The sequence below is a fragment of the Lepisma saccharinum genome, chromosome 14 (genome assembly GCF_977018435.1).
Source record: "Lepisma saccharinum chromosome 14, izLepSacc3.1, whole genome shotgun sequence".
Classification (NCBI taxonomy): domain Eukaryota; kingdom Metazoa; phylum Arthropoda; class Insecta; order Zygentoma; family Lepismatidae; genus Lepisma; species Lepisma saccharinum.
This window is the reverse complement of record NC_139242.1, coordinates 56133874-56159253: the sequence shown is the minus strand read 5'-3', so window position 1 is coordinate 56159253 and position 25380 is coordinate 56133874. Positions and strand designations below refer to the sequence as shown.

Below are 25380 nucleotides of genomic sequence, written 5' to 3'. Positions count from 1 at the left end.
TATCTCTTGCGCTCTCTCCTTTTATTTCTATGATTTTATCTCTCGTTCCTCTTACTGTCTGAGTTTTCTTATTCTTCCTTTCCTACACTAGTTTTTCTTCCTTTCTTTCTGTGACCTCTTTTGTTTTCTCTTTCTTCCTCTGATTCCATATCTCTTTCTACATATTTCTCTTTCTTTATATCTGCTTTTCATTCTTTCTACGTTTACATTTGTGATTTCTTCTGTATTATGAATATAAACTAGCCTGAAAAGCTTTTATGGTAGGCAGTAAAGTTGGGCTAACAGGTCCCCCATTCCCCCTAATGGCTTCGCTCCTGCTGTTTTTCATTTTCATGTTGATAGCCTTCGCCTTGGAAGTATCCATAGCGAGCGGAGGCATATGAGTGTTAAATAACAAGAAAATGGCAACGCACAAATCTTGTGGAAAAGTGGCCTCCGCTGAATCTGCCGAAATTTTGATACGTTGTTTGTATGTTACTGATGAAAAGTCCCAATGGGCACAACCCGCTGCTACAGCCATTTAAGAGGTTTAGGCTAACGAGGTAACTCTCACATTTCACTTACATGATGCTTGATTATGGTGAGTCCCCCTTGCCTTTGCCACTTGCGTCTGGGGGTGGGGGAATGTTTTGTCGCCCTCATTCCATTACTCTACAAATTGGGTTTTAAGTGACTTACGCGGAGGAAAAGTTTTTCTGTTACTAAACTGCGTCGGGTGAAACTAGTTTTGTATCTCTGAAAATTAATGGAGTCGCTCAGGTCTCTTTGTCAGGTTGTCAAGCAGCACACTGATATGAAGAAAATACAGGAATCGAATGACCTAAATATGCAGTACTTAATTGTGCGGTTACGTGACGTGAATTCAAATGAGAATTTCCTTTTTAAAAATCGAGAGTTAAGTGATTATAATATCCTCCCTGCGGGACTCCTTTGTGATTACACACACACACACACGGACACACATACCCAACATCCGTGGGGTAGTTGTTGGCATAACGTGTTGCGTACCCTGGTATGCACTAGATTCGAACCCTGGGCAAGGCATAAATATTACTTTTGTATTGGTTCGAACAGGATAGGAAAAGTAAGTCCCACACAAACAGAAAAATGTTTATTTATTTAACAAACATTCCATATACAGCACACACTTATTTTACATTTGAATGCACTTCAACACCAGAACGCATATGTTAGATGTTGGTACAATATACTACATGTCCCTCTCAACAACTCAAAACAACTCGAACATAACGAAAGGTTTGCATGTATTTTAGAAATTGAACGGCCATCCTCGTTGTGAATTTCAAATCCCTGGTTTTAGAGGCAAGTATAATGAAAAAAACAAATGATTCAATGACATTGTCATTCTAATTTAATTATGTACTTATTTTTATTTTTGTTACAATTACGTGAAATATGACTAGTACTTCCTAAATAAGATTTAACTTAATTCTGTCTTGTCTTGAAAAAATATGTAATGGGAACATGTAAACACATTTTAAATATATAATGACAAATGCATTAAAAAATATGCATGTATACCAACAGTACAACCACAGATGCAACAAGAAAAAATGCTTTATAATTAACTTATCTGAAATAAAACTCGCTTTCTTTAGTTGACTTTTTTTGCCTCTTCTAATCTAATGAACCTTTGTATGAGTAACCTCCTTGATATTATCTACTAGAAGTATAACTCATTTACAGAAAAAGCTTACGAGTGTTCTTGATACATATATTATACATTCAAAATAAACATTCTGAACTGAGAGTTAATATTGGATTGAAATTTATTTTTCACGTTCCTTCCAAGTCCACGCATATGGTCGCGTATAAATATGTATGAAGACGAAAGAAAGGGTAATTTGTCTGGTGTGTGATTCAGCGTATATTAACACCAGTAGGTGAATATTAAAGAGGCAAGCTCATTGATGGTCTCTTCTCACTCCCACATGCATGCCAAGCTCAACAAGCCTCAGTTTCTGAAATTTGCATACTTACATAACCACGGAGAACTTATCCAATTCTCGATACAACGATGTGACGTGCATTCAGTTCCGACCGTCACCTTCTTTTGCATATTGAGTGACTCGTTTGTTTTTTTGCTTGCATGTTACATATCGTGCGCATGCATAAAACACAAGAGGTGGGGAGGTATAATGTAAGATCAGTTTACACACTAACTAACTCTCTAGCCTTCTTAAACCCGAAGGTTCATGGCTGCAGCAACACAGGCCTTCCATCTGTCCCTATCTTGAGCAAGATCTATATACTCTTTTCCATCCCTACCGATTTCCTTTAGGTCCATCTCGACGTTGTCCCTCCATCTTCGTCTTGGCCTTCCTACAGGTCTCTTACCATCTGGTTTCCCAACAAGAATTCTGTAAACTCCTCTTTCCTCTCCCATTCGTGCCACATGGCCTGCCCACCTAAGTCTTCTTGATTTAATTATTCTAATAATATCTGGACATGAATACAAATTATGTAGTTCTAAATTATGTAACCTTCTCCACTCACCTGTCTCCTCATCCCTTTTAGGTCCAAAGATTTTCCTAAGGATCTTATTTTCAAATACTCTCAATTTATGTTCCTCTTTTAATGTAAGGGACCAAGTTTCACACCCATATAATACTACAGGCAAAATTACTGTTTTGTATATTTTAACTTTTAGTTTCTTAGATATTAAACGAGAAGACAAAAGTTTATGAAGAGAAAAGTAACATGCATTTCCTGAATTAAGCCTACTTTTTATTTCCTCTTTAATATAATATTCATTTGTTAATATTACTCCTAAGTATTTGAATTTGGAAACTGGTTCAAACGAGTTGTTATCAATAATTAGATTTTGATTATTACCTAACACTTGGTTTCGGCCTGTAAGCATATATTTAGTTTTCTCTTTGTTAACTTCCAAACCTATCTCTTTAGCAGTTTTGAAAAATATTTTAGCATTATTCTTAATCGTATTTATATCATCCCCCAGTAAGTCTACATCATCTGCATATGCTAACAACTGAGTCACACCATTTAATTTTAGTCCTTCTTTAGTTTCTTTTACCTTCCTTACAGCATATTCTAAGGCAAAATTAAAGAGCAATAGAGATAATGCATCTCCTTGTTTTAACCCATCGTGAATTATAAATTTGTCAGACATATTATTACCCACACGAATTTTACTTTCTGTTTCACTGGTGCATATTTTTATCATACTAACAAGCTTCTTAGGTATTCCAAACTCTACTAATATATTATATAATTTATCTCTTTTGACCGAATCATATGCTTTTTTGAAATCAATGAATAGCTGATGGACATTTTGATTATATTCCCACTTTTTTTCAAGTGTCTGTCTGATGTGAAAAATTTGATCTGTAGTTGATCTGTTACGTTTAAATCCACATTGATAATCACCTATAATTTCATTAGCATATGGGGTTAGTCTTGTTAAAAGAATGTTAGACAATATTTTGTATGTTGTTGAGAGTAGAGAAATTCCACGGTAATTATTGCAGTTCATTTTATCACCTTTTTTAAACACAGGAACAATTATGGATTCTTTCCACTGTTGAGGGATTTCTTCTTTATTCCATATTAAACAAATTAATTTATGAATTTGACATATTAATGAATTTCCACCATATTTAATTAACTCAGCTGGTATTAAATCAATGCCAGGTGCTTTGTTATTCTTAAGCCTTTTAATAGCATCTTTAACTTCAGTCAAGTTAGGTTCTGGAACTAAAGGTTCTGCTGTGTGTACTTCATTTACTTCTGATTTATCTCCTACATGGACATTTAAAAGGTCATTAAAGTAGTTCTTCCATCTATTTAGAATATCACTTGGGTCAGCTAGAAAATCACCGTCTTTATCTTTTATCAAGTTTACTTTAGGTTGCCACCCCTTTCTAAATTCATTTACACCTTTATATAAATCTCTGATATTTTTATTTTTGCTGTTTGTTTCAATTTCGTTAATTTTGCTTTTCAAGTAATCTCTTTTTTTACTTCTAAACGTGCGGTTAACTTCTCGCTTTATTGTATTATAATTGCTTAGATTTGTATCATCCGAGTTATTTAACCACCTAAGTCTAGCCTGATTTCTTATTTCTATTAGATTATGACATTCATTATCAAACCATGGCTTACTTTTTCTCGGTTTATGGTATCCTATAGTTTCTTTAGCTGCTGATTCTATTGCATTACGTATGTGCTCCCAATTCTTATTTACGTCTGTTTCATTTATATTTTCATCATCATTTAAATCCTGCAAAACCTCAAATCTATTTGACAGTTTAATTTGGTAATTTTTCTTAATTCTTTCATCAGCAAACTTTCCTGCATCAAATTTTATAACTTTTAGATTTTGTTGCTTATGATTTATCACTGAGAGTCTTTCTCTTAATTTAGCAATTACTAAATAATGGTCACTGGCACAGTCAGCACCTCTATGTGTACGAACGTCAATTATACTAGTATGCCTTCTCTTATCAATGAGAATATGATCTATCTGATTATGAGTTTTACCATCTGGAGAAGACCAGGTATATTTATGGATATCTTTATGTTTAAAAGTGGTACTTTTCACAATTAAATTCTTTGAGGTTGCAAAAGTAATCAATCTTATACCATTATCATTACTTAATTCATGAAGACTTTCTTTACCAATCGTGGGTTTAAATGTATCTTCTTTGCCAATCTGTGCATTACAGTCACCTAACAGAATTTTCATATCATACTGAGAAAATTTATCAAAGACCTGTTCTAACTCTGTATAAAAATCATCTTTAGTATTATCATCTTTATCTTCCGTTGGTGCATGTATGTTTATTAAAATAATTTTACACCACCTACCCTGTAAAACTGCATATGATATCCTATCATTAATAAATTCTACTGTTTTAAGAGCCGAGATAATTCTATTATTTATGAAAAAGCCTGTTCCAAAATTATGATTTTGATGAAAACACGTGCAGTGCGGACGGTGACTTGACTCCATAAACTCCCTCGGTTAATCGCTAGTCTACTGCATTCATTTATTTATTTGTAAATGAGGTGGAAAGGGGAAGAAGAAGAACCACACATTTCTCGGGTCAGTTTGACCTTTGTGCGGCGAGCAGACGACAGAATTCCGCTCCTCCAGCGACAGTCAATGTGGAAGGGAACTCCAGCTGTACGTACTACTGTTGCCAACTTAGTTTTTTGGAGCAAGATTGGTCCAAATCACAAATCGCGCCAAGGAACTATATTTTCGTCTATTATTCGACCGATCCCAGTTGTAGTTCAATCCAGCCTTGGTTTTGCAATGTAGCTCTAGTTGCTAGAAATAGTATCCCCATTTTAGACGGGATTTAGCTCTTTTCTACCAATCTAATGTGACTACACTGACCTATACCGGCAGGCCTGACCAGTAACTGGTTCCCTGAACAGGCATATGAATAACCCCGTAGCACACTTTGACCCAAAGCCTTCTCCCGCTCTTCCCTTGCATTGGCGCCCTGCCCTCTCCTCTTGTTACTTCTTCAGGGTAGCGGAACCCCGGCCTCCCTCTTCGCTTCTGCCGGCTGCAAAAAAAAAAAATGTCCTCTGCAATATCTACTCGACGGCAACGCTATTGGTTAACATATTTAACAATATTGTTATTTTACTGAAACGACTTTTTAATTCTTCACAATTTGCCGTTACCTGCGGTAACACCTGTTACATGCACGCCACGCCTTTCCGCAGAATGCTTTCGTGGTTAGGTTAGGCTTGTTAGGTTTAAATTTCTTAGCATAAATACACTACATTTAGCCTAACAACGAAAGCATTTAACCCGACGTCAGAAGACGAAATGCCCGTCTGACTGAGAAGGTGTTTAACTTACGTACTTTAAGTGAAACCCTGCCAAGAACATGCAGTTTAACACAGCTCAGGAAAACTACTTAACTGTTGGACCTGTACAAAAAAAAAAAAAAAACACTATTTGCATTACGTCTTTTACCTTCAATAGTGAACCATAGGGTAAGGCAAATAAATCCCAAAAATGCGAACTGATTTAAAAATTACCCCCACATATATTCGTGCCAAGCTAAAAGAAAATAAATAAACCCTGAACCTGCACAAAAATGAAGTTATATATTTCAACTATATGAATTTGAATGAATGAAAAGCGATTTATGAAAAAGAATCCTTTCTCCTTAGCTATGACCAACCAAGATAGAAATCAAGTCTGAGTTCATCTTAACCCATTTTCCTAATAAAACTTGTCATAGTTTAAATACGGTTGTAAATCAGTGTCGACAACAACTAAAATACAGTACAGAGAATGAAAACTTAATCTTATCAGCTGCACAATCTAAACACGAAGTTCGAATTATTTTCCTGACTTACCTTTTGCAGGTAATCTTACTGCTTTCCTTACTCTCCCCCCCCCCCCTTGCACATTTTTCTTTAATATGATAAAGAAAAATCTAATGTAATGACAACGTCTATGTATGACAGTGCGTCCGATAAGTATTTTCCTCCTCAGTACTTGAAAACAAACGTAATAAGCCGTGATAATTGTCGATTCAAAGATAAACTTGTACCTTATCTTATCGACGACCCAATATAAGAAGTGATTTCGTTTTGACGTTCTCACATTGCATCTGTCAACATACTAAGTGAACAGTTCAAGAGACAGGTTAATATGATGGAGTTAAGGAGTGCATTACTGCTGGCTTGTGGGCTTCTTTTCGTTTCGGCACAGGTACAGTAACTCTTTGTTTTAAAGACGCAGTGTGCAAGCTAATTGTACAACGATCGATAACAAATTTAGATTTTATCCTGGCCATCTGGAAGGGCCAGTGCCATATTAACCATCTGGATGCATTGTGGGGATGTGCAAAATCATATGAGGTGTCAAGTTATTAAAGAGAAATGAACGAATTCGTCTCTCTTCACACGTTACTCAATTGTTTCAGGCTACACTACAAAAGTTATGACAAAGTGGCAAACATAATACAAATTTTCTTCAAATGATTGATTTTCTACAGCTTTACCGAAAACGAAAAGTGTATGACTCAGAAATAACGAAAAATATGTTGCTACGTTTTCGTCATGATTTTCTGATGTAAACTTACTCATGGGGAGTTCTTACTTGAACAAGTATTTCGCACTGTCCGTGCAATGAAATACTAGATATTTCCAGCAACAGATATGTAACATATATTACAAACGAGAACTGTACACAGCTGTAGAACTTTGAAACATGTTGTAACTGTCTGTTTAGAAAACATCGTGGGTAGTTTTCTTTTAATTCACAGTTACTACAAAAATATGTTGCTGAAGTAGAATACTGAAAAAATGTGTATTTCTAGTATTTGAGTAAATATATTCTGATAATGTTATGAAAATGTGATAAACTCTTCGGGAGGGGGAGCAACAAAAGTTCAAACCCCAGACGCTTAGTTAGATACGGATATAGTGCAAGGGCAATATCGCACGAAACACTTGCCCCGGTATTTCGGCAATAGCTACTTTTTGAAAGATAAAGAAACAGGTAAAATCCTAATTCACGGAACCCGAAACTATATAGTCTAATTCTAGTATGATGGGAGAAAGCTATAATTGTTTCTTATTGAACCAATTGCCATGACTTATTGACGTAGTTATTATTCGTTCAACTTCGACATGAACTCAAAGCTTAATAAATGATACATGCTAACCTAGATAAAAGGTAAGACTTACTGTTGAAATACATACTAGATTTTGGCAAATCGACACATTTTGTAAAGGGGCATGTTTGTTACGATTCTTTTCGAGAACTACAGTTACTTACCGGATACTCCTGTTGTCGTGAGAATAAAAACTCCACTCAGTCTACACTGGAGCCTTCTCGGGATAGGGCTGAAGAAATTCAAACTACGAAGAAATCCGTTTGAAAACTGTTTACTATCTTCAGAATGTATTTGCACCAGAGCAACTTGAGCACAAAATAAGAGTAGATCGAAATATTCGCCATCTTTTCCGTTGAGGCTTTCTTCTATCAGTTTACACACTCCTCTTTTATTACCATACAAAGTTCCAGTCAGAATTTCCTTTTGCAATAATACCAGATGCTTGATTACTATGTAAATATACAGTCAGGATTGCTGACAATAAAGATGCAGTGGGAAGACACATATTTACGCAAGTTATACATGTCACGAAGGGATTATATATGGTAATCAAGTGCCTAATAAATACATGAATATAAAAAAATGTGTTTATATATTATATATATATATATATATATATATATATATATATATATATATATATATATATATATATGAGGGTTACAGCAAAAGTCATGGCAACATTTTCTTTTCGCGAGAATGCGGGACCAGCACAAAAATCCGAAATATGCAAATGGAAGGGGGCAGAGTATGGTACTGTGGAATGTATGAACAGTGCAGATATAGTGTATCAGGTCTGAGATAGGGAAGCGAGAAAACATTTTATAGATAGCACCGTGACACATGTGTTTACAAGTCTGAAAGCACGGGAACATTACAGGAACAAAAGAGGCGCATAATACGGTATGACACTGTTCTTCTACAGTTTCCACTAGCTTCCTGTGGCATTTTCTGGCATTTTTTCCCCGAAGAACGGCTATTGTGACACGCGAACGCTGTTCACGCCGTGGCACAACGGTTGACTTAACAATGAATTACCACTGTCCTCTGTGCAATAACCGTTCATGACACTGCCATCTAGTGATGTTTCCACATACTAAGGGTGTCATGTTCTCAGGGACATACGATCTTATTGTGGTACCACCATTTAACTTTGAGAAAAGATACAGGTCCCATGACTTTTGCTGTAACCCTCGTATATATATATTCATTGTATAGTTTATTTCTAATCAAAGCCATCTAAATTTGAATAAAAACAGGTGTTCTACCAAGGAAATTAATGTCAGAATAAATAACACAGGTCTACAAAATTATTTTTTTTAGTTGCCAAAGATATTTGAACGAATTTATGGTATTTTAGTTGTGCTGAATCTAAAATGAACAACAGTTTTGCCAAGTTGACTCTAGTTCTTGAGATACTTGATATCCTTCGATTTTAAGTTTATCTCGATAAGATCTGTAGGTTTTGACATGAAATAGGGCATGGCTTTTATTTAGAATATAAAAATATTTCTCTAGTCCATCCATTGCACAGAATATATTTATTAAAAGTTCGTTTTTCTTTATTTCCTTTATTTTTCAGTTTTATTTCTATTGTTGAGTGGAATTAAACATGAGTTCTTCACGAGCAGGCCGCGTAAATGATCCTGATGGATTGTGCTGCTTTTGTCGTGAATATTCTGTGCAGAAACAAAGAAAAACATGACTTTGTAAAGAAAGCATACCTTACCTTGCATATTGAAAGAGTTTGTTAAGTCTCGGATAAAAGTGACGATTGTTTCATTAATCAAGAGAGCCTTTCATGGACTGAGTATTGAGAAACTAAAAACCGGGGATATTTGATGGGGATCAAACTCGTAAACTCATTAATGATTCAAATATCTCAAATTTTAAGAATGATATTGAAGTTTCTACATGATTCAGTTTTGTCTCATTTGTCCAGAACTTCTTCGGCAATCACAGACACGAAAATTATGAAGACGTTTTGCAAAACTTGCTCACAAACTTCAAATATACATTTCCTCCAAATCGACATCGAGAGTTTTCCAGATAATCTTGGTGATTATAATGAAAAACAAGGGAAGAGGTCCCACGAAGATATAAAGGAGATGATGGAGGAAGGAAATATTTCAAAGCAGATGGGACAGATACGAGATAGCAGATCGGTGGTGGCGATTAGGAAGGGTGTGGAGGACATTTCCGACCCACTTTTTGTCTCCGCACTATGGTCTCTTAATGACAAGCCATGTCTACCAAGGGAGACTAAACTGTCCTTGCACCTGGCCCCTCCCCGTTTTTGTACCCAATCGTAAGGAGACGAATTTATGGTAAATAAAAACTGAGGAGAGCGGTAAATAAAATGTTAGATCAGCGGTATATACCAGCGGTGAAAAAAAAAAAAATTGGCACACACTTTTTCATGATGAGAGGAAACAACATACAAAAGAGCTATAAATTGATAAACTACTTGATTCTTATATACTGTACATATGTACAAGTACTTAGCTGTCAAACCAAAAAGAAAACATCAACACAAAATCACTTCATTTCTAAATTGCATATCTTAAGTGATTTATTCATTGTATGTATTGAAAGGATATCCTTGCTGTCCAACAAATAAAATAATCACTACTGCACATACACAAACACATGATGATAAACAAAATTCATTCATGACTGAACACCAATGACACCATTGTTTCCCTTGATGTGCGGGAACAGACTAATCTTATCGCTGCTACAGCTAGCAAGTTCAATGAAACTCGAAGTTGAGTAGAAATTCGGGGGAAGAAAGGAATGCAGCTTGACAGGGAACGAATTTTCGAACTGAGATTATGTGCATGGGGAATCCCAATTTGCAGCGTCTTCCTGATGTGATCGAAGATAAAACGTTCTTCAGCTGCTAGTGGTAGGAAACTTTAGGCAAACGTTTCGTTACAAATCGACAGTTTGCGCGCGCAACCTCGATTGCCGGTTTTTGCGTGTTTTCTACTTAATTTGATGATATTTCATGGTTATTTCGCGAAAAAGAGTTCATTTCGTGGAAAAGCACACATTTCGCATTACTTCGCTAATAAAACTCATGCATATTTCATCATTGGGGTGTAGTTACGTGCAGAATGTTCAAAATTGAATCTTTTTTTCACATTTCGCGATTTCGGGCATCCCGAAAATTCAATGTCCCTACCAATCGTCGATGGTGTGGCAGATTATTGCTGGGATCTTTAACGTGATTGTTCCTACACCCTACACACAAAAAAATCTCAGAAACAACGTTTTTCTCATCATTAAGAGTGATTAACAATGCGATTTCATGCTTCTTTAAGGTTTTTCAAAGGACAGCCATTACTCAAGAACTAGAGCCAATGTAGAAAAACTGATATCATATTTGAAATCACAATGCCAAAGATACCCTAAAATGACTCTAATTTCGTTGCCAATAAAATGTGTGTTTACCAGTGTAATAAAATCATGATTTATAGTTTATAGAATAGCAAAAACATTGTTAGTTCCAGAGGATAAAAACTGAAGTCATATTACGATTCAATGCATATTAATATTACACATTAATTTCTGTACACAGTGTCAATGCAAGCTGATTCATTCTAATTGAACAGTAAAAGTTCTAAGCCGGAAATTAATAAATTTCATATAATATAACAAACGGTACACAAGTATTTTGCTTATGTAATTTGACAATTAGTAAGTAACTCCTTCCGGAAGGGTGAGGGTGTCCGGACCCACTTTAAGTATGTCGTTGAAAGTGGATGAAAGCGTTCAGGTCGCTACACTAACCGCCGTACCACACAAGCGTATGTTTACGAAGACAATTCAGCACAATTTGAACGAAGAATTTATTATAAAAGTAGCACCTCAATATATGCTTCTCAAGGCAATTAAATGTTACATATATGTTCGCATGCTGGACGTAAACAGCTACATGTAAAGCTGTAAGTCCAATAAAATTTTGTTGAGTTGAGTTGACATACATTTTTATTTAGCAAAATTATAATAAATTAGATGAGTTTCGCCCAAGGTATCGGTTACAGTTGACTTCACGCAGGTTGGTCAATAAGCTTTCAAATATGAGCCGATATTAACAACTCATAAATTACGTCATAGTACTAATTGGCTTATGACGTTATATCACAATTTCTAGATTACCTAACTAAACAAATTGAATTATCTTAAAGTTTTTGCCATCTTTTGTAAAAGATTAAGAAGAAACAAACTTTTCCTACCGAGGAACAGGAAATACAGATAACGGCTGCAACAGGCGTACTTTCGAGAACATCTTGTCCGTGTATCACAAGAAGGAAACCAAGAAAACCACAGAACTTTTTCAACATGAATTATTCATCCAGCATATAACAGACGTCGTTTTGTTTTCCTTCCCAAATGGAGTAGTTTTATTGCTATTTTCTCTCAATCTTCCCCGCTACGGGCAACCATCGTCTTTTATGTCCATCCGAAAGGGATTTATTGCCCATGTATGTCACTGCTACACAGACGTATTGTATACACGCGTGGAAGGAGAAGACAACCGAAACGATTACCAAAAGAATACAGTTCTTCGATACGTAAAGCACTTACTTCTCGTGGCATTTAGACTCGGCTACTTTCTAACCCTGTATCACGTGTACAGCTTTTATGAAATACACTTGCCATTCTCCGTGGAGAAGTGGTTGGTTAGTGCAAAGCGTGGTCCGGTGCCAGACTAAAATTGAGAAAGGCATGGACGTTTCCCCTTGTGTTTATTCCTACCCCTAGGCATTCCGAATAAAACATAATTTATGCTCTATTATAGTAACAGGGTGTAAAATCATTGAAGAATGGTGTGAGGAGGACGATATTAATTTACACACACACACACACACAAATATATGAATTATTGTATTATATATATATATGTGTGTGTGTGTGTGTGTGTGTGTGTGTTATTTAAAAAATAATGTAAATATTTAAATACATATATTTAATATATATATATATATTAAATATATGTAATTAATTTGTTACTTTTATATTCACCATATGTTTATAAAGTAACAAAGTAATTCCTTTTTCCCCTGGTTAAAAATGTCGATAAATTACAAAATACGCTTATCTGAAATGGTTTTATTAGGTGTAAGTTTTTGTTTAGTTTTTTGTTTTCTATTAATATAAATCGATTAGATCAGTTTGTGAAATTATTCATCACTGGTGGGGGCAGGAAGATCTTAATCCACAAACAAATACACACACACATATATGTATTATTATAATATTGATATTTATAATGTTATCAAATATAAAAAAGTCAATTAATTACAAAATATTTAAGAAAACATATTATTATTATTATATACACATAAAGGAATTAATTCGTTACTTTTATATATATAAGATAATTGTAAAGTAGGAAACTAATTTTACTAACTGGTTACAGATGTCAATAAATTACGAAATAGTTTTATTAAGTATAAGCTTCTGTTTCTTTCTATTAATGAATTTATAATAATATTTGACTTGCATACTTATTTTACTTTTCTTGTTTGCATATTGTTATTGGTGTAAAGTAGATCTGTTAGTTATCTCTTGAAAGCAAAAGAGAGGGAGAAAGCATTCTGCACACAACCACACTATTTTGTGTGTGTTTTCGATATTATCCTTAGTAAAGTAAATAGGAAGTCAAAACTATTGCTTCTCTTGTTGCTATAACAAAAACTCCCCCTCCGGAAATGGGGGTCATGCATTACAAAAATATTTATTTTAAGGGGGTTCTCACAGTCTAAAGCACAATAAATTATTAGAGGAAAATTGATGTATAAATAGAAATATGAAGTAACGGCAAATATTCACATTAGGGAAGGGGCTGCGCATCTAAATCGTGCAGGAATAGAATCCTGAATCTGTTATCCGAATCCCGAATTATGAATACTAATCAGAATATTGAATCCGATATCTGCATCCAGATTCCTAAAACAGATATCCGAATTGCAAATTCTGCACAGAGAATAAAGTTTATTTGGAATAAACGCCCCTACCGAAAAAAAAATAGTTCATGTTAACCAAATATTTGTTTAAAATGGGCGACAAACAAATGATTGCTCATAAGAACCAAATTATTTTTGTAATTCTGCTCCATTCGTTTAGACTTACGAAACATTTTTGTCAAAATCACCAGATTTAGTAAACGCTATCACATTTTTGGTTTCTGGCTTCCAAGAAGCTTAACCAAACATGTTAATTCAAACAAATCAGTTTTTCTCTGTGTGAATCCTGTATCCGAATCCCAAACTTGACATCAAATCCCGAATCCTGAATTCGATATCTGTACCCCAAATCCTGGAACCAATATCTAAAACCTGAATCCAATATCTGAATTCAGAAATCTGCAACTGATATCTGAATGTTGAATTCTGGCGTCGAAATACAAATCTTCATCTTAATCTTCAAAGATTCCAATCCGCTCGTTTCTTATTCATGCATCTAATGTAGCTTATTTCTTATCAAGACCAATAAAATTTTGTGCACAAAGCAGCTGTTCTGTCAAGATAAATAGGAAAATGCAAGACGTTATATAGTTATAGAAGACGAAAAGTGACATACTTGATTAAATATTAATTACCTTAGACATTGCGAATGCGAAATTGACTCGTCAAAATGGAAAACCTTTCGCTTTGTGAAAATAGGGCGGAAGGAAACAAATGAACTTCATATTACAAAAGCAAACCTCATTCAAGTGTTTTGCTTATTTACAACTTTTCCGCCTGGTCTTCCTGATGGTATTGCCGATCCACTCCGGTACAGACACAATTGTTCGGTATCTCACATTAAACTGTAGGCCCAGTCCCGAGTAGCCTATTTGAGATAAAGTGAACTCAAAACAAACTTTGACATTTATTTTGCCCCATTCGCCCTTCCTATCTAGTTTATGTGTGTCTATGCCCCGAGCCAGTGACATGCCTGGTAGAGGCATGTAGTGATTAGGATCCCACTTTAAACTGCATGTCCAGTACTGATTAGCGTATCTGTGAATAAAGCGTACCTAAAACAAAAACTTGAAACCACATCCACAATGTGTTCAATTGGGAAATCCTCAGCATTTGACAAACTGATGAAGGTAACTGAACTCCGTCCAGCTGCAAATTCATTTTGTTTCCATTTCTGTCAACCCCGTTGGAAGAAAAGCAATGCTTCTGTTGTATGACTGCGAGTCGTTGGAATCCACAAACGAACTATGTCGTCGAATGTTAGTTAAAAGATAGCTGCAGCTACATAGATTGTTACACCTGAGTGTTTGTCACCTACAGATTCGTCCACAAAGTACCTTAAATTTCGCACACAGTTTCAAGCAAGAATCTGGAAGTATAGAGAAGAGACGATCGAGGTAGAACGGTGGGGTTGGTACGTAAAGAATTATTCCTGCTATGCTGTACACCCACTAAATCCTGCACATCGAACCTTGATGATACTACTTCACGATGTGGATAGAAGCGTAATCGATTGTCCTCTTCAACAGCTTGTGGCGAATGGTTGCAATAATAATATGATGACAGTTACTAGCGTACGCAGGATTCATTTTTTGGGAGGAGGGGGGAGGGCTGGATTTGTAAAAATGGGCATTACCTACGTTCTACTGATTTCGTATATTTGGAACTTTCACTCAACATTGATTGATTGAGTTGGTGTTTTAAGTCCACTTTGTGCACAGTAAGGCTAATCGGGACTGGACCTACAGTTTAAAGTGGGATCCGAACCACTATAGATATGCCTCCACCGGGAATCGAACCCGGGACCCCTTGATTACAAGGCGACGACGCTACCACTGCGCCATCGGGGAGGCACACACTCACTCAACATTGAAATCTAAGGATTAATTAAAGAGGAATTTGCATTTAGCACTTTCGTTTTTCCCAAGTTCTTTTCTGCTTTCATTTAAAAAATTTGATTTTTCTCAAAATTTCGGGAAGGACTGTAGCCCCACCCCCACATGTGTAAGCCAGGATTTACGTTGATGAAGACGGTTAATTAAACTTTGTCCATCCTTAGAAGCTGACTTTATAATTAAGAGAACTTAAATTTTTTTTTTTGAAGTAATTGTTATTTTCTCAATTTCTAACTTCTATAAATAACTTTCAATATCAAAATTGCATAAGAAATGGTATATTGTTGAAAGATAGTTTTAGTTTAAGTATTATTAAATGTAAATAAAAGCATTGCCTCTCTCTAAAATGCGTAAATTACTTTATTTTTGACTTTAGTAGAAAACATCCAGTCCGCCATTTTGAAATCCGTTTTTGGGAGTGTTCCCGTGGTCCGATTTTGTCTGATTTTGGATATATGTTATTCAGCAATGATTTCTGAGCTAGAAACGGTTTAAAAACCTTCTGAAGAAATTTTGCGCAGGTCAAAGTGCAAATTGCCTGGAGTACACTGTTAAAACAGAGATTTGAAAACACCAGCAGAATTTGGAACTCACTCGCAGCATAGAACCACAGACCTATGATAGAGCCGTTAAAATTATATATATATATATATATATATATATATATATATATATATATATATATATATAAATATATGCATATTTTCTAACTGAAGCTAGAACAGGTGGGGCAGGGGGCATGTACTGAGGTAAAGATGACGCCGAACGAGTAAAGAGTAAACATTGTGGGATACTGTCGCTCTGTTTAATTATTAATTAATAATATGCATAATCAGTTTGCAAAGAAATAGTTCTATAAATTTTCTAGCTCGCTTCGCTCGCAGTCTGGTAATTTATTTAAAAGTCATATTATATCTGTATTTATTACTACTACTTCAGACAGGCAAGTGCGCACACACACATGCAATGCATTCTCACTGATATTTCAATTGGCCACCCCAAAGATGAACTCCGAGTTACACCTACGGCAAGAACGATACAAACGCAGTTAAAAAAATATTGCTCAAGTGTTCATAATTTCTTTATAACTAGCTTAAAAATTGTATGAAATGATTCCTGGTAATAATATGTTGAAATTTGTGTTTTTTAATGTCATCTCTTGTGTTTTGTCTAACGATTGATTAAATCAAGTACTGAACATTATCGGAAAGCAATACTCGCTCGAAACGTTAAACTGAAATGTTAACATTATCACAAAAATCTATTTCCCATCTTTACCTGCATTTGACATCTTTTCTCTTCTGAAATGTTACGTGAAGGGGAGGGGGTTGGGTTACTGTATGAAAACATCTATGAACAAATTGAATTAGGGCAAACATTTTTAAAACGGTCCAAAATATGCACTTAACTTCCCCAAACTTACACCCCCCAAATTTTCCACCCCCCCCCCCTCCCCAAGGGAAAAATCCTGGATAAACACCCCTGACCCGAGCTGTTTTGTCGTTATGAATGAAAACAACAAATCCTCTTGCGCATAGAGGGAACGGAAGATTCAGCCCATGATCGCTTATTTTTTATCATCTTCCTCTTCCTTCTTTGATATAAGCCGGCTGAATCTTCAGAGGAGCAGACGCACATTCATGTGGAGATTAAAGCGCTCGGTTTCGGACAGTTCTGTGTCCAAGCACATCGATCTACGCGCTCTCTCGCTGACGAATTGGCAACAGAGCAGCCCCGCATCAACCGAAAAAGCAGTGTTTCCAAATGCATAGTTCGAGAAGGAACCAAAAGAGGAATTAAATCTAAACGAAAAGCTTTTCCAATGAGGAAAAGCACACACACAGACACACACAAACTCACACTCTCAGAAAGAGAAAAAGGAGAATCAGCTCATGATTGAGCCTCTATTTAAAAAAATGTGCCTCCACAGACAAAACACTTTGACATTTTGATAATTTTTAATTTGTAAAATCGTAATATAAAGTAAAAACTTCCAAAGCTATGGTTCTGGCCTGAATTGACTGATTTTCTAATTTCTTTATTTTTTCACATAACCTGAAAACGAGAGCTCTAACGACATCTTATCGTATATTTTATCGATTTCTTGAACACACTCAACATTAATCAATACTGAAAATATGTCATAAAATTTGAAAAAAAGAAACAAAAAGAAAACAATCGATACCTCTTTCAAACGATACTCAAACCGATTGTAATAATTAAAAGTTATTCAAAATATTGATTCATTTTATTGTGTAAGTATTCCACTTCAGTTACATGTATCAGTCCATTTTTACACACCAAAGTGGTTCAAAATACAATAAGCTTCGAATTATCCATGATATTAAGAATGATTAGACTTCGCGAAAGTAAAGTGTCGCAAGGATTTGTTTCGGTCTTCGTGAATCGTGAAAGACCAAAATGCCGGAAAAGTATCGGCTGGTATCGGTAAATAAATTCCAACTAAAACTTTCCTATACCGATGCCACTGGTATCGATCTATACCGATACATCGGCATCGGTATAGGCCGAGCCATAGGTACAATGTATTTTCCCGTTCATAAGGTCACTGGCAATATAGCCATTGTGCTCGTTTCACTGTGATTGATTGGCTGATTTAGTTGACTTTACTTTGCTATTCTGGCACTTTTGGCTAATCGCCCAACAAAGAATTTTATCCCCGGCAAAAGAAACTTATTTTTATCCCTCTTAGTTTATTCTACTTTTTGAATTTGAAATTTGATTTAAAAACTTTGGGTGCGTCAGCACTTAGGCTATTTTGCATTTGTACCCGTCACATTATACGGGGTCCAGCCCCTTACCGTTACAAATAACAACTCTAACGTTGCATAACTAAAATCTTAAAATATTCTGACTTCCGTTAAAAGCTGAGGCTGTAAAGGGACAGTCAGCACACATAAATAAGTAAAAAAAGACAGGACAAAACAGAATTATACTGGCCATAGGGTCGGTCGCCAGAGCCTCGTTTGTCTGCAAAATGCAGTCCAGGGTGTACTACGTGGAAAATCACCCCTTACACACCAGTTTAATTTACTGGCTGGTAACATATACAAATTTGCATACCTTCCAAAAAAATCAAATAAAGAAATGTGAAACGGAGGAAAAGAAAAACAGAAGGATAGAAACAAAGAAGAAGGGAGGTAGATGCAGGGGAAAAAGAAAGAATGGAAAAGAATGGGAAACAAAACAAGAAGGATGGATGGAAAAGGGAAAGAATAAAAGTTGGAGAGAAAAAGAGAATATTATCGAGGACCTCCGCGAACGAAATCCTCTCGCGCTTTGCGCCAAGCACCACTCAACAAATTTCGAAGCCCGCATGAACCAGTTCCCGGCGTAAACGCATCAGGTTGGCAACACCGATAGGGCCAAACGGTAGATGTCTCCACATGCGCGCAGATGCACCGTATGTTTTCTCTGCCAGGGGGTAGGCGGCCAGTTGCTGTTCGTGCACCGCAAACGACAGACGTTGCTGTCCGACGATCTCTCCGTCCATGTACCGATGCTTGTGCCCCCGTGCCTGTGATACAGTTCGGAGGTTGTGACGGATTCGACTCCACGGCAGACACCAACGTGTCCTCGTCTGTTTTCCTACCCCCAGCGAGTTCTCAGTGATACCCAAACCGTGTTTTTTTACACCCCCTTGTTGCTGGTGGATCGATTTCGCGTTTTAAGGTTCACGCTGCCGTGTGGTGTTGCAGCTGAGATAGTTTGTTTGACAGTGTCGTCCAGAGCTCGTGGCTTTCACGGATACGATGCGAGCAGGCTGTGCACGAATCTCGTACTCCTGTTTCACATCTCCGCATAAGGTAAGAGAGCAAATTTAGTTCTTTTCTATCACCCGAAACGTTATTTGCCAGTAATGGACGCTGTAGAGCCAAAACAGGTTTGGACATTGCATAGCTTAACGTTACAATAACCCCCCAGTCAACACAAACCCTTGCTTCATATTGAAATGTAATTCGAAACTACTTTTGTCTTCACCTCGCAGCCTGTTGTTACATGCGAGGAAAAGTTGCTATTTCAATCGCTGTTGCCAAACTGGCTGCTTGGCCTTGTGTTTTTTACGAGGAGGCCGATGTGCCTCTTTCCAGGTGCGTCTTACGAAGAACGTTTCTATCCACTGGAAGAGGCAGAAGATGTATAGCTGAAACTAGCAAACCAGTGACGTGCCGTGCCCAGGATTTTTGAAAGGGGGTGGAGTTACGTGTAATTTTTTTAGCAGTCAGCTCCCATTTTGCCATCTTTTCCTGCCTTTGACGTTTTTTTCTGTAGAAATACTGAGCCAAAATGGGGGTTATGACCCCCCTGAATAAAAAATAAAAATAGGATCAAGGTTCTCGTGATTATCACCGTGGCTCCTACGTGGTGTGGAAATAAGGCTCCATATATTCTCGTTCCCTGTCTTTGCATATGATGAGCCAGGTAACCGCAGAAAAAATCCTGACTTCGAACATTAGGGTTTGACGTGTAAAAGCTAAAACAGATTCTCTAAGCGAAACACAAGCTTTAAGTTACATCATCTATGGCAGGATTTAAGGGTCCTCCAATTGTAGTGTAGAAAATATTTTGAATTAATTCAGGGCGCCGACTTGCCATAATTATTGGAGGGGGGGTTCTGATCACTGAAATAAATTAATGAATGACTCACTCTCCCTCTTTTAAGTTTTGGCTTCAGTGTTCGGAATCTCATAAAAGCTCATGAACTCCTAAAAATATCAAAATTGTTATTCACAGTTCGAATGCAGAATATTAATTGTCCACGGATGGATATGTCACAAGTTTAGTCAACCATAATAGCAAAATATTCCCGACTTTTAATATCTGCTACCACGGAGCGCAAAACAGATCTCCCTAATATATCAATGATCTCGTTCTGAATGTCATGTGAGAGCCATTTGTAGCCCGAACGTCCCATCCACTACCCTAGTTCATGCACATCGTCTTTTGAAACTCAATTTTAACAATACTCATAATTACATAGTTAGTATATAGTAAATAGTCATGTGTTTTGCTGTCTCTGGTCATAGCCCCCCCCCAAAGTTGATGGTTTAGCGGTCTCAACCCCCCCCCCCCCAAAGTTGATGGTCTAGAACATTTCAAATGTGTATTTAGAGTGAAGTTCGTGCGGCACAATTCAGAGTAAACTTTACGAGAGAAGCAAAATAATACATTAGACCCTCTTAAGCAAAATTATTTGGGGGGCTCGAGCCCCCCAATCCCCATGGAGTCGGCGCCTATGAGTTAATTAGATAATAAATAATTGAGACTCTTTGTAAAATTATTGACATATTGCCGTATAACCCGGAAACAGTTTCTTCGATTCTCGTATTTTCCCCCATGATCTGGAACATATTTTTTCATTACATTATATTGCACATTGTTACCTATTATAGTAAACAGTGGTAACGCTAAAAAGAGGCAAAGTGGGCCATGATCCCCCATCCCCCAACCCCATGTAAAAGCACTTCCCTCCTACCAGTTATCCCCTCAGTTTCAAGAAAAATATTTTGATTAACTATATGATTGCCTCATTATCAACATACTATATATACAGTATTCTGTATTAACTTTATATACAGTTCTTCTGAAACTTCCCCACCTCACCTAAACTTTGTCCTCCAAATTGATCTGGTGTCCCCTACTACTGGTAGAAAGTAAATGAAGTTATACAGACATATGAAATATTGACCTATGGTTTTTCTTAAATGAATACGTAAGTATTTATATTGGGATAATTTGTATATTCTAAACTAAGAACCTAATAGTGTACGTTTGGATTGTGTGGACAAAAGAAAAATACTAATAGTAATGACATTACGCTAATATTTACATTCACTACATTTAGAAATACATTTTATTTTTAATGTAATCTGCTTAATTATAATGGCAATAGTAACAAAATTTGGACATTCACACCCCCTCGCACCATTCAACAGTATGCACAATGCACACACGGTTCTTCCGAGGATCCGAGAAAAAGTTCGCACTCTCTCCCCCAAACCACAAGAATTGTTTTCAACGTGTTTCCGAAACTATGCTGTTTTCTGCCCATCCGTTTAATTACGACGCTTAGGATGGATGGCGAATTAATGAGAAGGCTAAGAAGCTGGGAAAATTTTGTTTTATGCTTAAATAGATTAATTGGGGCAAAGTGGGATTTGAACCACTGTGAAATGTGCCTCCGCCTAGATTGGAACTCGAGAATCCTTAATTACAGGGAGGTTGTTGCTTTGTTCTATCTGGAAACCCACGCTCAGGAACAGGAGAACAAGAAAGGTACAAATCCACTCCTTGCTCAGGATTCAAACCCAGACAGAACCACTGGCCTGGTCGGAAGAACGATTTTTCTTTCATTTTTAGTGCATCCGAAAAGTAGTTATAATGATAAACAATAATGATGATGCAAAAGTGCACCACTCGGCGTGCGTTTGTGCGTGCGGCACGTGGCATTTTACACACAAACTCTTGACGAAACTGAAGGATCTGGTGACGTGCCAATGAAAACTTACTCACCTCTCAATTTTTTTGAAAAGACAAAATCACTTCATTACTTACGGAAGTTTTCCAGTTCATCTGAGGACGGACGGTAAAGTTATCAGGACAGTTGATAGTGTTTTTTATATATATATATATGTCTCCATTCGATTGTGAAACGTGAAAGTTAACGTAAAACAAATACAGAAACTACTGCATTATCAAATGAGGCAAGTGTACACCAAAAAGTAAATGAAACAGTAGGCGAATTGTAATGAATTTAAATAATGTCAATAAGCAGAGATTAACTCCTGCTTGCAACTAATACAATTACATTCCTCAAAACAACACAACACGTAGAATAAAAATAATGAAAATAACGATGAACAATTGTCTACTTTATCCTTGGCGTTGTTGGCGGATTTTCTTCAGTTCTCGAAGCTCTCATTTCGTCATGGACAATTTGCCATTACATTTGCCATCGTCTATTAAGCTTCCATGGTTAGAACGGTTGCAAACCTATTGGAAGTTGGTGGTGAAAATTCATTTGAAAAGGAAGAAAAAAACTTTACTGTTATGCACAGCATTGATGTTCTGTGTGGAATTTTTCTTGTACATGTGGAGAAGAAACATCAAGGAAAAGAAATAAAGAATCTCCTGCTTTTATAAAAATGCAACCTGCTTTATGAACAAGCAAGGGACAACAATTCTTACAGTGGCAGATTTCCGATAAAAATTCAGAGCTTGTGAAGGAAAATGCTTCTATGAAGATAAAGCTGGCTAATATCTCTTCGTGCTTCCCATCCAGGAAGATACATACCAGTGAACGTTAACAGACTTTCAGCATCAATCTTGAAATGCTGACACTTATTGGAAAGTTTCAAGGATACACTCCCAACGCTAACCACAAGTAACATGTATGAAAAATCAGATACTTTTATCCTTAAGCATTTAGCCTATAGCATTAAGATTACTAGATTTCGCAAATAAACATCTGACTTTTCTTTGTTGGCTTGTGCAGTAGATTACAACAGTGTATCTAGCCTCACCAAAAATAATTTGATTTCATTTGAGCCAGACTAGACCAGTTGCTTCAATTGTACACTTAACCTCATCTCTATTTAAGCCTATAAAAAAACAGAGGAAGAAGACGTTTATAAGCGTGCTTCAATCTGTTTCAATATCTGTTTACAACCAACTCATTGAGTTCGTGACATTGCCAGACCACTTGGCAGTGTTAACTTAAGAATCTGTTGGGGACTATTCCAGTGAAAAGATGTATTTAATGTATCAGTATAACATCGTACCTAATTACTTATTATAAAATGTTGTTGGACAATGAACAACACATTTACTGTAAGTCTGAAGTCCATGCACACAAGAACAATATCAACAAGTTCTTCAGCGAACACTTATGTGCAACTTTCAAGCAGTGTCTGTGATTCATTATCGATAGAAAGTGGAAGTAGGTTCATTGGCAACGAATCCAATTGGCATTGGGTTTGAATATGATTTCAGCCCATTGTTGACCACCAAAACGTGTTAAATTAAGAAAAAGATTCAGATGTTCTCCTCGTATAAAACTCAATGTCAGGTTTCATTCATTTGTAACGAATACAGGAATGGTGTGAAATTGACATAAATTACTTGTTCTTTATCATTGTAGCTTATACTTTTTATTTAATGTTATTTAGCACATAAATTTTAAGTCGTAGCAATATTGAACAACATAGTGCAGCCAAAGCTTATATCTAGTTATAAAGGGGGTATGGAAATACAAGCAATTAACACTGTACAACTCATGAGCAGTTTACAAATGATAATCCAGTGAAAGTCTCCTTTGCTAAAAGAGAATAATATTATTTGTCGTAAAATTAATTTGCATCCTTTCGTGTCTATCACACTATGAGTAAATATTCTTTATTTTCTAACCGCTTTCCATCCGTCTTTACGATATTCTCAATTATTAAGTTAATGTCTTTCGTGTTTCTTGGTTAATAAAGTGGTATTGCTACTTTCTCAAAAGGCAATATGCGGCGAAGTACCTTTTGTACTGGTGATATGGCGAAGTTGATGTGGAGTTTATTGTCGTTTGGTACGTTATGTACAATCATGATCGGGGTTTTACGTACGTATTGGAAAGTAATGAATCCATTGTATAAAATTCTAATTAAAAACGAATCTCACCAGCTGTGATGTCTTCGCAGAATAGTAAAATTATAATGAGTGGTCTTCCACTGATATTTATCTAGATTTTTTTGAAAGGGGTGTTGCAAAAGAAATTACAAGCAAAGTTTAATTATATTACTCTCCATGAAATCTTCGCTTATTTCCTCAGTGCATTGATTCGCATTTTTATTTGATTATGTTCAACACTTTAGGAGTATGTCCAAGGTTGAATACATGAAGGTGGGCGTTTCGAGTACGTTTTTCCAATCAAGGTTTTCCAAGGACAATTCAATTTACGAAAAAAGCATACATGACAGTTGAACCAAGAATAACTCTTTTGAGCTACTATGTTTTGTATAATATACATTTCGAAAACATTATTGATAAAATGAGCATATGTAAGAAAAATAACAATATGACTTATAACTTATTAAAAATATGTTACTTTTGGAGAAAATAGACAGTGGTGTTAATCAATTGGAGATTTGCACATTACAAGCAATGTTGGATATTATAGTGTCATTTTTCTAATCAACACAAATGCAGCACAAAATAGCAAATAGGATATAATTTTTGATGTTTCCTGAATGGAAGTAATTGTATTAGGACTTAGAAATTATTGAACATGAAGCGATACTTTAGATGTACAGTCACCGGCAATAAAAATGAAACATCTAGATCCTGAAATACTCGCTTCCCTGCAAGGCGTTATGTGTGTTGCCTAACTCTACAGGGTGGTAGAAGTTTGCCAATGGAAATTTTTGTTAATAAATTCCACTCAACCAGAGACTCCCGTATGCCATTAGAAAAAGTTCACAGTAATTACTACGGCTAGGATTTTTATGACCTAAAAATCACCAAAATATGCAAAATAAAATATGCTCTTATGACCAAAACTTTACAAAATATGCACTATAATCTGAAAAATATGCCCTTATAACCGGACTGTTTCACACATCAATATCTAAATGCTGAGATATTTTCACATACGTACTTTCTTAGTTCACTCTATGGGCCCTGACTTGCAATGCACAATGAATACTTTCTGTAAATTTTCAAATAAAAATGAAAAAGATTTTGCTGGAGTAAAAAAGAAAAGGAACTAGTGAACATGGGAGCAAGAACGAATCCACTTCTGAAATGACTGTACATTTCTTGAAAAAGCGAAAATATGCTGAATATGACCGAAAATCTATGCCCCATCACGCA

General features: G+C 36.1%; 1 protein-coding gene across 2 annotated transcripts in view; it reads left to right on the top strand.

Annotated features, from left to right (window-relative positions):
• Positions 1–6608: 6608 nt before the first annotated feature.
• The window catches only part of LOC145998911 (beta-1,4-glucuronyltransferase 1), a 116484-nt gene continuing 97712 nt past the window's right edge, over positions 6609–25380 (top strand). Inside the window, exon 1 of one of the 2 annotated variants that reach the window (XM_083135667.1) lies at positions 6609–6727. The gene's annotated coding sequence lies outside the window, so the exon portion shown is untranslated. Of the gene's footprint in view, positions 6728–18975; positions 19335–25380 lie in introns of those variants that run through there. The other variant, XM_083135666.1, reaches the window with a different exon arrangement.